This window comes from Salarias fasciatus, chromosome 9 (assembly GCF_902148845.1).
Source record: "Salarias fasciatus chromosome 9, fSalaFa1.1, whole genome shotgun sequence".
Classification (NCBI taxonomy): Eukaryota; Metazoa; Chordata; class Actinopteri; order Blenniiformes; family Blenniidae; genus Salarias; species Salarias fasciatus.
Genome location: NC_043753.1, coordinates 24320734 through 24335448, shown reverse-complemented (window position 1 = coordinate 24335448; position 14715 = coordinate 24320734). Strand labels below are relative to the sequence as shown.

The 14715-nt window shown below is 47.0% G+C and overlaps 1 protein-coding gene and 1 non-coding gene across 4 annotated transcripts in view; one reads left to right on the top strand and one right to left on the bottom strand.

Annotated features, from left to right (window-relative positions):
* Positions 1-14715, bottom strand: part of LOC115394289 (partitioning defective 3 homolog) — a 274828-nt gene that overhangs the window by 255482 nt on the left and 4631 nt on the right. The window lies entirely within an intron of this gene.
* On the top strand, positions 13201-13272 carry trnaw-cca (transfer RNA tryptophan (anticodon CCA)). Its single transcript has one exon. It is a non-coding gene; the product is annotated as a tRNA-Trp (tRNA).

Sequence of the window (14715 nt, the reverse complement as noted above, 5' to 3'; positions counted from 1 at the left end):
GCCTCGCATCAAAGGCAACGCAGAACCGTCTCCAACAACTGAAAACACACCGGCAGCTGCTCCCCGTTATTTCAGCTGAGAGGCTGCAGAGTCTACACAGAAAACACTCCTCCCAGAAACACAGGGCCGAGCGCGGCGCCGGAGCTTCATCACACATGGCTGCTATGTGTCATGAAGAAAACTCACTTCCACGCATTTCAGTTTAGTTTAAACTGAAAGTTACAACACGATCCTCAAGGCAATGAGTATTCTATCTTAAGCAGGGAAAAAAACATGTCCTTCTTGGACATGATGGATAAAGACAGAAGAAAAGCCTCTTTCTAACATGTTGAAGCTTTTAAACTGGTTGAGACAAGGAGAAAGGAGAACACTGGAAAACCACCATCTGCTCACAGTTTGCTTTATTTTACTGTGTGTTTGTTCTGAATGTAGAGCGCTATAGAGACGAGCATGAGGGCCTGGCAGCATGGAGACCCGGGTTTGACCTGGAGCCTTGGTAGCAGCTCCTCCCTGCATGTGTCTATAGGGATTCTTTTGCAACTTGGAAACTTTCATTCATGTTTACACGACTTCAAAACATAATGCAAAACTTTTATAGCATTTTGAATACCCATTTACACGACGACGGTGCTCAAAAGCACTGAAATAGTCTTCATCCCTTTGTGACTGGGTGAGGAAACAGTGAGGCGCGATGGATTATCTGGATTGTTTCTCTTTCTCCAATACTTGACATTATATCTGACACAAATCCGTAATACTACATCCAGAATTCCTTCACGCAGTCACAGCAGTGCCTCGGGTTCTTCAGGTAACATTTGCACAGCTGCAGAGTTTATCTTTAGAGCGCAGTTCATCTTAATAACATACACTGACAGGTTTCAATGCAGCTGAACACACGGCAGACGTGTGAAACTCAGCAGGGCCTGTAGGACGAAAGCATCGGTCTGCCTCCTCATCTCCGGCTCAGATTCACTCAGACAACAGAATTACAGTACGCTGATTGGTGTTTATCTTGAGAGACGCATGGGTTCAGTGCTGAGTGCTTCCAGGCGGATTGAGAGTGAGATGACGGCGTTCGGATGACAGCCATCAAAAGATCTACTTAAGCTGCTGTTTTATTGGGAAACCGGCTCCGCTTTTTTACAAATGAGTCTGAAATCTGGCTTTCTGTGAGCAACATGAAGACGCTGCTGGGAGAATTCCACTAATCGACATGTAAAGTTGTGGATTTATCTGCCGCAAAGTAATTTCCTGCCCAGACATTTTTTTTTTTTTTTCTGGTCAAACAACATGTTTTGCCGGATGGCGGGTGTTTGCTGGGGCGGTGGAGCGGGGTCATCGGGTGCAGGTTAGGAGGACGAGACGTGGGAACTGCTTAAACGCCCCGTCAGGGTCAGTCGCAGTGCGTTCATGAGTTTGTCCCGGCCCAGCTCACATTTCGCTCTGCGGGAGCAGCGACTGTCCCAGAAGAGTCCCGGAGACACCCACTCACCCTTCTGCCCCACTTCATCCACCCAGAGACGCCGGATCCAGCTCAGGAAGGAGTTTAGTTCCCTCGCTGATATCCTACAGGTTTTAGTGACGTCTGATGGACGGAGCCAGCCTGCATGCAGCCCATCTTCATCTCATTAATGCCTGAAGTCTGGGACGTTCCACCGACTGGAAGATGAAGATCTACAACTTTTTCATTCTGATAATGAAGAAAAATCTGGCAGCATGACGCATTTATCCATTCAGGAGTCATGAATTTATATGAGAATGGACTCTATATTCTAATATATATCAAAATACTGCATATTTTATTAATCATATTCTTTGAAGCTCCAAATATAAAGGAAAATATAACAAAATCTGCCTTTATTCACATTCTTCCTCAACCTTTTAAGGACGTGACGCTGACGTGTCTGGAGTTTATTATTCTTGATGAATCTGAATGTTACTACGTACCAGTCATTAGTCAACATCCGCCACCTGGACAGGCCGTCACGCGCCGCCACGCCTCCATTACAAACTAATGCTGCCGTCAGACGCAGGAGGTGTTTACCTGTGCTTCCCTGCAGGCGAATTACCTGGTTCAGCCGGTTTGAACCACAGTTTTCCCAACAGCCTCTCTGTTTGTGCAGGACAGACCTCAGTCTAACCTTCCTCCTTCTCACCCAGTCACTGCTGTTAGTATTGAAACAAGATAACCTTGAACTCTGTGTAGGTTCCCTGGTCATTCACTGCAGGAGGTTAAAGGTCACTCTTGTTAGTTTTACAGTAATAAGACTTTTACTGTACTGAGATTCAGACAGCCAGGAAAGAGCTGGGTGGTTTTCTGTTCTGAAACACAACATCGATCCAGTTTAGGGCCCTGAGGCAATTCCAGCTGAGTGCGGGCAAAACACCAGGATCAACCCCGGACAGGTCGTCCATCCATCACAGGTCAGGCAGAGAGAGGCAGACCGTCGCTTTCACTGCTTCACACCTCTGACAGCTTTTCCTTTCTTTGTGTTTCTCAGTGGGAGTAAACCGGAGCAATCAGGTTTCCCGTTCCAGTCCGGACTCCAAACAGAGATTCTCACCATTAGATGAGTTTTCAATCACTACATCCTCTTAATCAGATCACATACTCCTGAACTAAGGTGTCGAGTACAGATCTCCAAAAACAATGAATGGAATTTTAAATGATGATTAGAGAAACTAAGAAATTCAAAGATGCAAGATAATCAGCAGCCAGACTGGGAGTCGTGCTGAAGGTCGACCCAGGACGACCTTGAGGACGGCTTTACTTCCTGTTCTTCCTGGTATCACCGTCACATACCGGTCAGAGATAATGAGCTGCTGGTCCGCTTTGTCTGAGGCAGATCTTTCTGTTCAGGTTGTTTCAAAATGTAAACTAAAGACTGTGATTGGTCTGTTTTTTCTTCACACCGCAAACAATCCAGCTGAGCTCCAGTCCTCGTCCACTGCTGACCAAACACCTCCAAGTCTGAGCAAAACAAGTGTCGCAAAACAAGTGTCCCCCCCCTTCCTCTCGGAGCGTCGCTCCCCTCAACCCCGGTGGTCCTACAGAGGATTGACGGCGGCCTCCTCCTTTACTCGGGGGTTTTAATGAGCGCAGTGGAGGGGCACACACTCTCAGGAGCAGAGCCAGGCGGTGGAAACGGTCTAGGTGGAGGACATCAACGCCGCCGCCGCCGCCGCCGCTTCAGCTCCGGAGGTTATTTTCAGCTCTCAGTCTTCATGCACAGCCAGAGAGAATGAGATGTATTGAGGTTGCTCTACGTTTCAAGCATCAGCAGGTCCTGGAATTACCTAGAGTGGTGTGTGTGTGTGTGTGTGTGTGTGTGTGTGTGTGTGTGTGTGTGTGTGTGTGTGTGTGTGTGTGTGTGTCTACGTGTGCAGACGCTTCCACCCTCCCTGGTGTAATCGCGTCCCTAATTCACTCGTCGATAAACACTGAGCTCATTAGATTTCACCTTGCGGCGCGGCCTCCGGTGCTTCTCTCTCAACATCTCCTTCATTCCCTCCAACCTTCCACCTCTTTCTTTACCCCCTCTCCTTGTCTTGCGTTTTATTTTCATCTGCATCTTCTTTTCTTCTCCACACTCTTTCTTCTCCTCTCTGAAATCCATCCGGAGACGAGCGCTCGCAGTCTTGCTAAACGCTCCTCAGATATTCCCGCCCACTGACTCAGACGCCTTAATCTGGCCGTACGCTGAGAAAACAGACGCATTTTGAAAGATGTGAAGAGATAAAGACAGATCATGTCGTGACGTGAGGGACTGAGTGTTGCAATGGTTCCTCTACCTGCAGACAGCAGAGGAAACGTGTAGTTAAAAATAAAGCAGGTATCAGGAGCAGCGACGGCTGCTGACACTCTCAATATCGTCCACCGTTTCATTTCTCCAGCTTTATACTTTCCAGCTGTTGCTCCTGTGGAGACTTGAACAAATCCATGTGTGCGCACTATTTCTAGGCTTTCCCCTCCCTCTCTGCCCCTCCTGAAAGGCGCCGCTCCCCCCCTGCTCAGGCTGTGGGTTTGAATCCCGAGGCTCCACAGAACGCCGGTCTGTCTACAGGAGTCCGTTAGCAGCAGGACCAACAGGGGACGATCAGGACAGCGGGGACCAGGGATTTCCCTCTGCTTCACACACTGCACGGTTCTTAAAGCCGCAGGAATAAACAAAAGCTGCAGTGTTTTCTGAACGGCCGTCACGACCGGAGACGGTGATTTATGGACGTTTATGAGGTGGATCTGCAGAGAGCCGTGTTTATGCTGACAGCCGGAGCGTGCTGCTGTTGTCTTAAACGAGGCCTCAGCTTTTCTTGGCAGGCTTGCATATAGATTGTGCAGGCGCACAAACGTGCACAGAGTGTGTGTCTCTGGCAGTGATCTCTCTCAGTCATATCGTCACTATCGTCAGACGCTTCTGAAACGCCGCGTTTCTGCTGTGTAAACAGACACTGGGATCATTTTCACACCGCCCCGTCCAGCCCGGCCAGACTGCAGCATGTAAACACCTGTGTACTGCTTACTCTGTTTCTGGGCCCAGATTCTTTCACGCTCTCAGCGTTTGGCTTCAGACGCCGCGTCCGCTGCCAAGTTTTAGGACGGTAAACAGAAAAGCAGGCGAGTCGTCGTGTTTCCTCGTCATGCCGCTCGCAGAGTTTACACAAAGGCCACAGCAGACGCGCAACACACTCCTCTGGCGCTGCAGGGATCCCGAGGCCCGCTCCGTCACTCGGGTTTTCTCACAGCTGAAACCTGGACGTGTTTGTGTGTTTAGGCTTTGCGTCAAGCACAAGTTCAGACCTCTGAGAACTGCTGTGGCTCTCTGGCCTCTAAAGGCTCTTTAAGTGTAAGGTAGGGATCACGGGAATGGAGGAAGACCCTGCTTTTCATGAATTCACCTCCGTATCTTGATCTGATCTTGACATATTTGATCAGCGCCATCATGTTCTGCATGTGTTCTGTATAGCAAAGAAAGATCTGTCCTCTGCCACAATGCTGCACTGCCTTCCATGTCATCACTGTTAAAAAGCATCTGATCACAGATGGAAAATGAACTGAATCGAAAACCTTCAACATAAGGTGTAAACAGAGCAGAGAGCCGCTCCGAGCCAACAGTGGACCGTCCAGCTGCACTTCACAAACAGAAGCATCTTCATTATAATCCCACAGCCGTCAGCGAGAAGCCCCTGAATCTCAGAAAAATGCCAATAGCATCAAAAATGTGTCGTTTCTGAACTGTGAGCGTAATGAAACCCTGACAAGACCCACTGAGGCATGATTACTGCTCACTATGTAGAGAACAGTCTGATATCAAAGCCATTCATTCGATTGTGTGCTTTCCTGGCACATGGGTCAGCTGGTCGTTTAAGATGCCAAAGCAGCTGAGAACAAACCTCACAGAGTGTTTGTGGTGTGGGAGAGGAGACAGAGATAAGAGAGCGTCCCATCAGCAGCGAGACGCTGGAGACATGCAGGTTTACTCCCAGGCCTCTTGTCCTGTTCTTGTTCCAGATGAAAGAACGGAGCTTAACCATATTAAAATCCGTTCACCTTAACGCCATCCAGCATTCAGCCTTTTGATCTGCAAAATGTTTCCAGCTGTTTTTGAACTTCCTCTTATCTCTGACAGTCCTACCTTGGATTATGAGGCTTATCTCCACCTGTGAAGGTTCACGCTGCTTCCCTTTGTGGGGCTTTCTGATAGCGAGCAGTGCGTCTGGCTTCTGGCCAAGCTGTGATGAGATTTAACACCGTTTCTTTCTGTTATTTCCATCGGCTTGCACCTTTTATCTGCTGGTTGTGTTTAAACAGCAGTAATTAGAAAGTTTCAGTTCCACTCTGCAGAGAGGCAGATCGGATCCTGCTGTGTTTCGAGGTGAAGTGCTTGTTTCCAGTCAACTCTTGAACTCTGCATCCATCGTTCTCACTTTCGCTTCTCGCCGTTTCACTCTTGTCGTCCCCCCTCGTTGGCCTCCAGTGTCTTCCTCCCGTGTCGCCTGTTTCCTGTTCGGGGTCGCCGAGCTCTTCCTGTAATATAAACTCATCCGTCCTTCACTTGGATTAGGGTGGAAGCTAGCGCTGATCTCAGCTCCCTGCAAACGGACGAACTCCCAGCAAGCTGAGTCGCAACTTTACAGACTCTAAGCCCCGAACCTTGCCAAAGCCGCTTCCCCCCCACATTCATTAACCTCACAAAAAACAGATTTTCACTTGAGCATATAGCGGCATATTTTCCCCTCTCCTCCGACTCGGGGCGGAATCGTTCCAGATGACTGGCGTATCGCACGGCGCCGCCAGCTTCTCAGCACTGCTAACATCCCGGGTGGATTTCTTTCTGGCCGTGCCGAGTCCGTTTCACAGCTCTGCCGGGATGTTTGGGAGGATATCTCGACGGGCAGAGGCTCGGAAAAACTGACACAGTCATCCCGGTGTGTGAGAAGTCACACATCAGGCATTTCAACACGTCTCTCTTCAGAGCACAGCAAAACGATGTGCTTTTTCTTTTTTTAACGTCACATGCTTCTGCAAAGGTGTTTTTCTGGAAAGTGTTCAGGAAACAGTGAAGTTCTTTTAATCAATGCAATCAGTCCATTAAAAACCACGATGCAGAGCCTCTCAGGCTGTGACGACAGATCATGGCTAGATGTGCAGCTTCTTTCTTCCATGAGGATCTAAGATAATCAGACTAAGCTGCATTCAGGGAACCGCTGTATCAACAGCATGAAAAATTAAGCCCCAGCTGATGATGAATAATGAATACCGACAAGCCGAGCACAGTCTGAAGATAGAGCTATCGTTAAAAACAGGCGAGAAGGAGATTTGGGAATGAGCATATTCACGATCTCAGTCAGGTTACTGCCGTCAAAAATGGATTATTTTCACTTAATTAAAGTCAGGAAAGTGAAACATACTGTCCTGAAGACAAGTTAATGATCAAATGCTGCATCTTTATGGTTTACTGACTGACACCAGATCAAAGTGTGGGTTAACCAGCACTGGTAACAGCTTAACCCACCTTCTGAGTAAAGACGGCCGTGTTCATTCACTGAATCCAGTGAAAGAAAAGACTCTATGAGCAAAATGCTGGAGGGCTTGAAAGACCCAGAATGCATTAGTGGGTTCAAAAGTCAACAGCAGCCCTTCGATGGAAGAATCTCACAGCTCAGGGAAGTCACTTCAACTCCTTTTAAACAAACATGACAAACATGTAAATCAGTTAGCAATTCAAGTTTGAGTGACACCACATGCAGGAGTGGAGTCACGACAGCAGGAAGACCATTACACTGACAGAAAAGCCTTTTGATCCCATCTCTCCAGCAGGAAATGGATTAGCATCTGGAGAAATCACACCTGCAATTATAAGGTCAAAGGAAACAGCCGAGAGGAGAAATGTTTGTCCACACAATGTCGCTTCGGGGCCCTCAGGCTGTTCTTCAGGATTGTTTTCAAATGTCAGTTTGACAAATTCTCAATTGGAAGAAAATCTTTTCACGGCTTGAAATGATATTTACCAACGCTGCCATCAGGCCCAGTTTACACATTTCAAGTGAAAATGGATCATTTTTGCATTGCATGGTTGGTGAGCAGCTGTAAGGATCCACCATCATGGAGTTTCTAATACGTCCAGGAGAATATAGCAGGCTGTCCATGAACCTGTCTTGACCTCTCTCTACCTCCATATTTCACGCCAGGTTGAAGACTAAAGTCAAAATCCCTCCACACGTCATTCCTTGGCAGCCAGAGAACCTGAAACATGAAGCATAGTCGACCCATCTGTCAGCTGTTACTCTACATACTTCCAGCTCCTTGACACAAACTGTGACATGCCACAGCAGGAAAGGCTCAACTGTAGTAAAGTTACTCACCCTGGATTCCATTCAGAAAGTGTTCGAGTACTCGAGAGCGCTCTCGGTCTTGACACCAGTCTCAGCCTCTTAAAGGAATACTCCGAAGATTTTGGACCCACACCCTATCCCTATCATTTACAGAGTTAGATAAGCTCACAAATACCTTTGTTGTGTCAGTTCGTCCAGTGCCTGGCTAACAGCTGTTAGCATCGTAGTTAGCTTAGCTCAACTACCGCAGGTGAAGAGGAGGCAGAGCCAGACTGAGAAAGTGGACAAAATACTCCTTCCAGTGGTCCAGGGGACGGCGTATTAGCACGTGAAGTAAATCCGAATGGTTATAAAGCATTTTAAAAGACGTGTTTTCTTTTCAATCCGTTAAAATAACGTTTTGATCCACACAGATCTGCACATGCGCAGTGCTCCGTGGAAGGATACACCGGAGCACAGCAGTAGAAACCATAGACTCAGCCACTGTGCGCCGGTATATCCTTCCGCAGTGCACTATGCTTGTGCAGATCTGTGAGTGTCAAAACGCTATTTTAAGGGATTGAAAAGAAAACACGTCTTTTAAAATGTTTTATAACCATTCGGATTTACTTTGCGTGCTAATACGCCGTCCCCTGGACCGCTGGAAGGAGGATTATGTCCACTTTCTCAGTCTGGCTCTGTCTCCTCGTCAACTGCCGTAGTTGAGCTAAGCTAACTACGATGCTAACAGCTGTTAGCCAGGCACTGGACAAACGGACACATAAAAGGTATTTATGAGCTTATCTCACTTTGTAAATGATAGGGATAGGGCGTGGGTCCAAAATCTTCGGAGTATTCTTTTAAAGTCTTTTCGCCACGATCAGATGCAGCCAGGTATTTAGAAAACTGATATCACGTACACGGACCTGCAGAAAAACCTAGTCCAGGAAGAACTAGAAGAAGTTTTCCCATCAGCCAGCAGTTCACTCAGGTCAGGTCTCAAAACAACGGCGATGGCTTTTTCAGGCAACCACTGGTCTTGGTGGGAGAAAAGTTCACGCAAATTTCTATTTTATGGAAGTAAAGATGTTTCAAGAATCACTTTGAAGGGGCTGTATCATGCTTCTTTAGCTAGTCCAAACCCTAGAAATGGCATTAACATGGTAATAGTTTATTTTTGGCGCTAAGTTAAAGTCATTTTGTGTGAAATAAAAGATTTTCTGGGGCTAATTCTGAAACCCGGAAGAGAAGACGCTCTGTTTCACTGAAAATCCCGCCTCTCCCCCTGTGGACTTTGACGGACAGCGTACTTCAACCAATCAACGCTTCAAAACAAAATATGCTGGCTAGCTTTAGCTCTTTAGCTCTAGCTTCTCTACACACAAAGACACGCGAAAACGTCTTTTCCTGTTAGAAACTCACCAAGTGCAGACCCTTCAGACCCTTCAGACTCTTGCTCTTGCTTGACTGTTGCTTTCAGACGGGTGCGGGAGGGGCTGCCTCTCTGAGCAGCAGAAACACCAGGAAAGCTCAAACACACAGGCACGGCTGAAAAAAACGCTTTGGGGTGTTTTTGGTGAGTACATAACGATATAACAAGGTTAAAACATACAAAAAGTGAATTTTGTATGATACAGCCCCTTTAAAATCAGTTCAAACTGGTTTACGTGTCAATCAACCCATAAAAAAACAAAATCGATTCCCAACGGCCTGTAAACAAACTCGTGAAAGCACAGTACGGAAATCTAACACGCTGCACCTGGCGGAGTTGGAGGCGCGAAAGGTGATGTCGTTTCACAAAGCATTGTGGGCCGCGGTAGCCATCTTTGTTTACATGGAGAATTGCTACACACAGTGCTACGAGAGGCACTCGTATTGAAAAAAATTCACCGTATCAAAGAAAAAAATGGCTGGACAGTACCGAGACAAGCTGGACCCTGTTCTGAAGGCTCGGTACCACGAAGACAATAATGAGATCAATGGAGTAGATCAGTATGACCACATCCCGTCGTCAGATAGCCGTTTGGCTAGTGCTAGCAGGCTACTATGTTTTACAGTGCATAACACAGACTTTTAAGATGAAAAGCCATGAACACACCAACATGTGTGGAGTGATGGGCTGAAGGTGACGTCTGAGTGTCTCACCGCTGCTGTCCAGGTGTTAGCTTTAGCGCTTTAGCCTCCAGACGGTCAACAGACCAGGGTTCAAACAAACTGTCCTCAGTTTCGGGGTTAACTCCCCAAGTCTCGCTCGCTTCTCCACGCCAGTAAAGACAGCTCTGCATCTCTTAAAGGGACCACAACTTCTCCAACAACACAGGCCACTGCTAACACAACATGTCTGCACCATGTTTTTAACTTGTTAAAGCACAAAAGACAGCGTTGTGTATTTGTGATCATTTCCATATCACGCATTTATCACTTTGTTCAGTGTTAAAGGTCTAATACAACATTTTCTCGAAAAGACGAAGCCCCACGTCTGTTACTCACTTTTTGAACAACGCGCATGCGCCAGACCATCCGCCTGGCTCTCCTGCTTCTCCCAGAAAACGCTGAAGTGTACGAGCGCGACCTCCTCTTCTCCGGCGTGCACGGCTCTGTTTACAGTTTCTGCGATCCGCCTCGCTCATAAATAAAGCTTTTTTTTTCCGAAACAGCTACAGTTTTATTATGTCAGACTCGCCATCGGTAAGTACGAGCTCAGAAGCTCACCGGCTACATAAACACTCTGAATGCGCAAAAGGGAGAAGCTGATTGGGCGCGAGCACGGAGAACCGCCTTACGAAAGCAGCTCGTCAGAATGATTGACAAACAGACCCACCAATTATTTAGGTGATCCACCCGGAAATCAAAATGTTGTATTACACCTTTAAGGTTTGTTAGTAAGACAATGGAAAGTTACAGTTTAAAACAAGAACAACAAGGCAGAAGTAAAAAGAAAACATATTTGGCCATTAAATAACTGCAAGTGATTTTGTTGGGAAAAATTGTAAAAAATCGAAATCGTGAACTTAAAATCGGGAATCGAATCGAGGCTTGAGTGAATCGTTACATCTATAGTCTGTCCATAGTCCAAAAGTTTGCTTCCTGGCATCAGCCAGCAGTTAAAACTTTGTTTCTGTCGGGACATTTCATATTCTCTGCCACTGTGAAGCACTTTGTGACGGCTGCTCTGTGACGAGCGCCGTACAAATACATTTTACTGACTTACTTATTTATTGAGACGAATAAAAGATGACAGAAAGCAGAAGTCAACAACAAAAATGTGACCAATCACACCAGACCTCACGCGCCACACAGCAGAAGAACGTTTGCCCGGGACGAGGGAGCAAGGTGAGCCAGGTTTGTTTTGACAGACGGAGCTGAATGAATAAAATCACGTCATCTGTTCTCTCCCACACACACACACACACACACACACACACACACACACACACACACACACACACACACACACCCGCTATGATCTTTGCACATTGAGATTTCTTAAGAGCAACGGTGCTCTTTCTTCTGATTGATTACTTTGTTACTTTATTCATTTTATTCCTTCTTCTCCATCAGTTCACTAAACATTTTTATTCAAACGATTGCAAAGTTTTTGGAGCATCAGACAAAATTAATTCTACTTAATTTTCACTGAAAAGCTCTGTCACGGCCTAATGTGTGTATTATGTGATGTATAGTATGTACGGTAATATGATGGTGAACTAGTATGACACAAAAAGAGAGGCCTTATTTGCATGTGGCCAGAGGGCAGGTCTTTATAAACAGTTTTGAACGTGATCTCAAAGGTCCCTCGCTTCTGCTTTATTAATATATTTTAAGATGAAAACTGCAGCTTTTGATTGGTGACGATTGACTCAGTTTAATCTGAATTACAGAAGAAGAGCTGGTTTACGAGTGAGGCCTTTCGAAGTGAACGTGGCGTCTCCGTGGCCCGCCGCTGGGCCGCTCTCCCTTCTTGGGTGAAGACTTTGCGCTGTATAATAACTGCGCTCTGCAGCTGCGATCACGGCCACAGACAGAAGTTGTTGACGAAACGGGGGATCACACCCAGGAGGGCCCGGCCTGGCCTGCATGTCGAAACACCACAAACCACATAGCTGGCCTCTGCCGCGACTTGCTCACGGCTGGATAAAAGCTCCGGGCAGGAATTGTCGTCTCACGGAAACGCGCCGCGACAAAAACAGGAGAGACGGCTTCGGCGGGCCGCCGTGCGCCAAACAAAGGGCGGTGCGAGCTCTGCAGTGAGCTCATCTCCACCGATGAATGAACCAAATCCCAGGATTTAGCTCCTGCCAATGAACACGGCACTTTGGGCAGATCATGGCGTCCCGAGGACAAATACAGATTTAATGGATCAGAGGGGCTAATGCACGCCGCCGCTGTTAATGGCTTGTAAATGTAAACCACTGGACTTCCATTCCTCTGCAGCCCTCAACCAGCGGGAGCATTTCTCTGCAGGACTCGCTGCTCTGCTCCTTCACTCAGATGAAATTCTGCATTTTTTCCTGCCTGAGGCTCATTATTTTTTCCCTAACTGACCTCCCCTGTTCATTTCACACTCTGGACCGGAATGGACTGGAGTTTAACTGAAGCGGCGGCTGGTGTCTCAGTCCAGTGTTCAGTCCAGTCCTGCTGCACTCCTCCTCTTCACGGCGCCAGATTTAGGATCACCGCTCGCTGAAAAATGAGCGGCTACGCAGAACTGAGTGGAAAGATCCGACGCCTGTGTGTGTTTTCAGAGCGTGAAGAGCCGAGCCTCGTGTTCAGACGTGTGGAGTGTGAACAGTGGAACCTGTCAGGAAGGCCTTCAACAATACACACGGGAGGCTGGGAGCGCTTTTCCATCCGATCAGCCTTAGCAAACATAAAACTGGCTCTTTCTGCCTGGAATACATCTGATCCAACGACCTGTCACCTCGCTCCAACTTTCCAGAGGTTATGGCGTCCTGGTCTCAGCTCATCGCCATAATAACAACCCGTGGATGTCCCAGTTCTCCCAGTCTTCGTGTTTACGGTGTACTCTGCCTGTGTGAACACAAGAAGCCGCTGTGCTTCAACGCCGAATAGATGTAATTATCTCCATGACTGAGGAGAGGAGTTATTACACACAGGGTGAAGGAGAACAAACCCTGTGATGAGAGGAGACGGCAGGAGACGGCAGGAGACGACGGACAGCAGGAGGTCATCAAAGGATCAACGTCTCCTGTGTTCATTCCTCAGACTCACGGCCATCAGGCCGCAGGCAGCTCAGGTTAACGGAGGTGCCTGAAAAGAGATTAATGGGAAGCTTCTCCAAAGCCGTCATCTTCTGATGACTGAGCCGAGATGGCGTGCCGAATACCACCGACCATTCTTTCCTTGTTAGAAAAGGGCAGACTCTGTGACCTTGTGGCGCAATGGCAGCGCGTCTGACTCCAGATCAGAAGGTTGTGTGTTCAAATCACATCAAGGTCAAAGCTTCTTGACATTAAAATCATATTCCACTGAGATTTACCTGAGATTTACCTTTCAAACGAAACTTCAATTTCACAATCAAATCTTCTGAAAATGTGTCTCATTACATGAACCATGAGGCCCACAGACTAAAGTTGGAATGCAAGTGTCTCCAATCCTGCACATCAAACCACCAAGCAGATTGATAAAACGTCCTCAGAGCAGCTGATACATGTGGAATCTGTGTTGCTATGAAAGATGAACAACCAGCATCAGCCTGGAAGCCACGCTGTCAGGAGAATCTAGAAGGTTTCTGGACATTTCACTGGATTTTGCACCAGAAGGTTTCATTGAATTGGCTTTATTGTGGTCATTAGTAAAAGAGAGAAACGCTTGATAGTTTTAATTTAAAGGTTAATAAGGCACTGTTTTAATTATTATTATTATTTTAACTGCACTGAAATAAAATGTGTTGATGGGTTTGCTCTAATCCATCATTTTACAGGAAATATCTTCTCCTATATGATCCTAATAAATACACAAAGTACTTTTTTCTTAAATGTCATGGAGTTTTTAATGCAGCATGTCAAAAATCAGAATGTTCGTTGTGAGATTTATACATATCAGATACAAGCTTACAAGGTCTTTTAACATGCTTTAAGATACTTAATTTGCTGGTTTAATTGAATTGAGGGGAGAAATTCCAGCAGAATGTTCTCCTGCAGGGACGTTTTGGGTGATATATTTGTAATTTTGTCCTAATGTGTCCAGCGACACAGAGTGCAGTTTATACATGATGTGTGCAAATCATCCAATCAGTATTCCCTCAGAGTTTCTGAGAGGATATAAACTTGTTTGATCTTTAAAGGAAGAATCCGTAATGATGAAAACAGGAACTTTAAAGAGACTGGCAGACATGCCAGAAGCTGAACGGTTCGGGTTAATGATCAGCCGGAATATCTGAACCAGCAGTTAATGATCAGAGAGAGGATTCTGCCGTGACGAGCCGGTGCTCGGCGGCACTGTGTCAGCCCGGGCTGAGCTGAGCTATCGCAGGACGCCGAGGAAAACACAGCAGAACAAACACAGACGCAGGTTTACACCTTAAACACACAGCGGCGCAACCTGTAAATCATTGGACAACACAAGGAATTTCTGGGGCGCCGTCAGACTGCAGGCTGCACTCTGTACGTATACACGCACTCTTCATGCATACACACACTCCTGCAGGTACACCCGAGAGGGGTGACCCGGAGGTCATCTCACCCCGATGAGCCGCTCTGTTTGGGTTAGATAAGGGACCCAGACTTTGGTGTGACTGGCCTTGATCTTGCTCACGTGAGCGCGAAGGCCGGCCAGACGGCTTCCCGAGCTCCAGCCGACGTCGACTCACCGACTCGCACGAACACACCAAAGTGTGGCGTGTTACAACGGCACAGTTCAGGCTGCGTTTGAAGAAGCGAC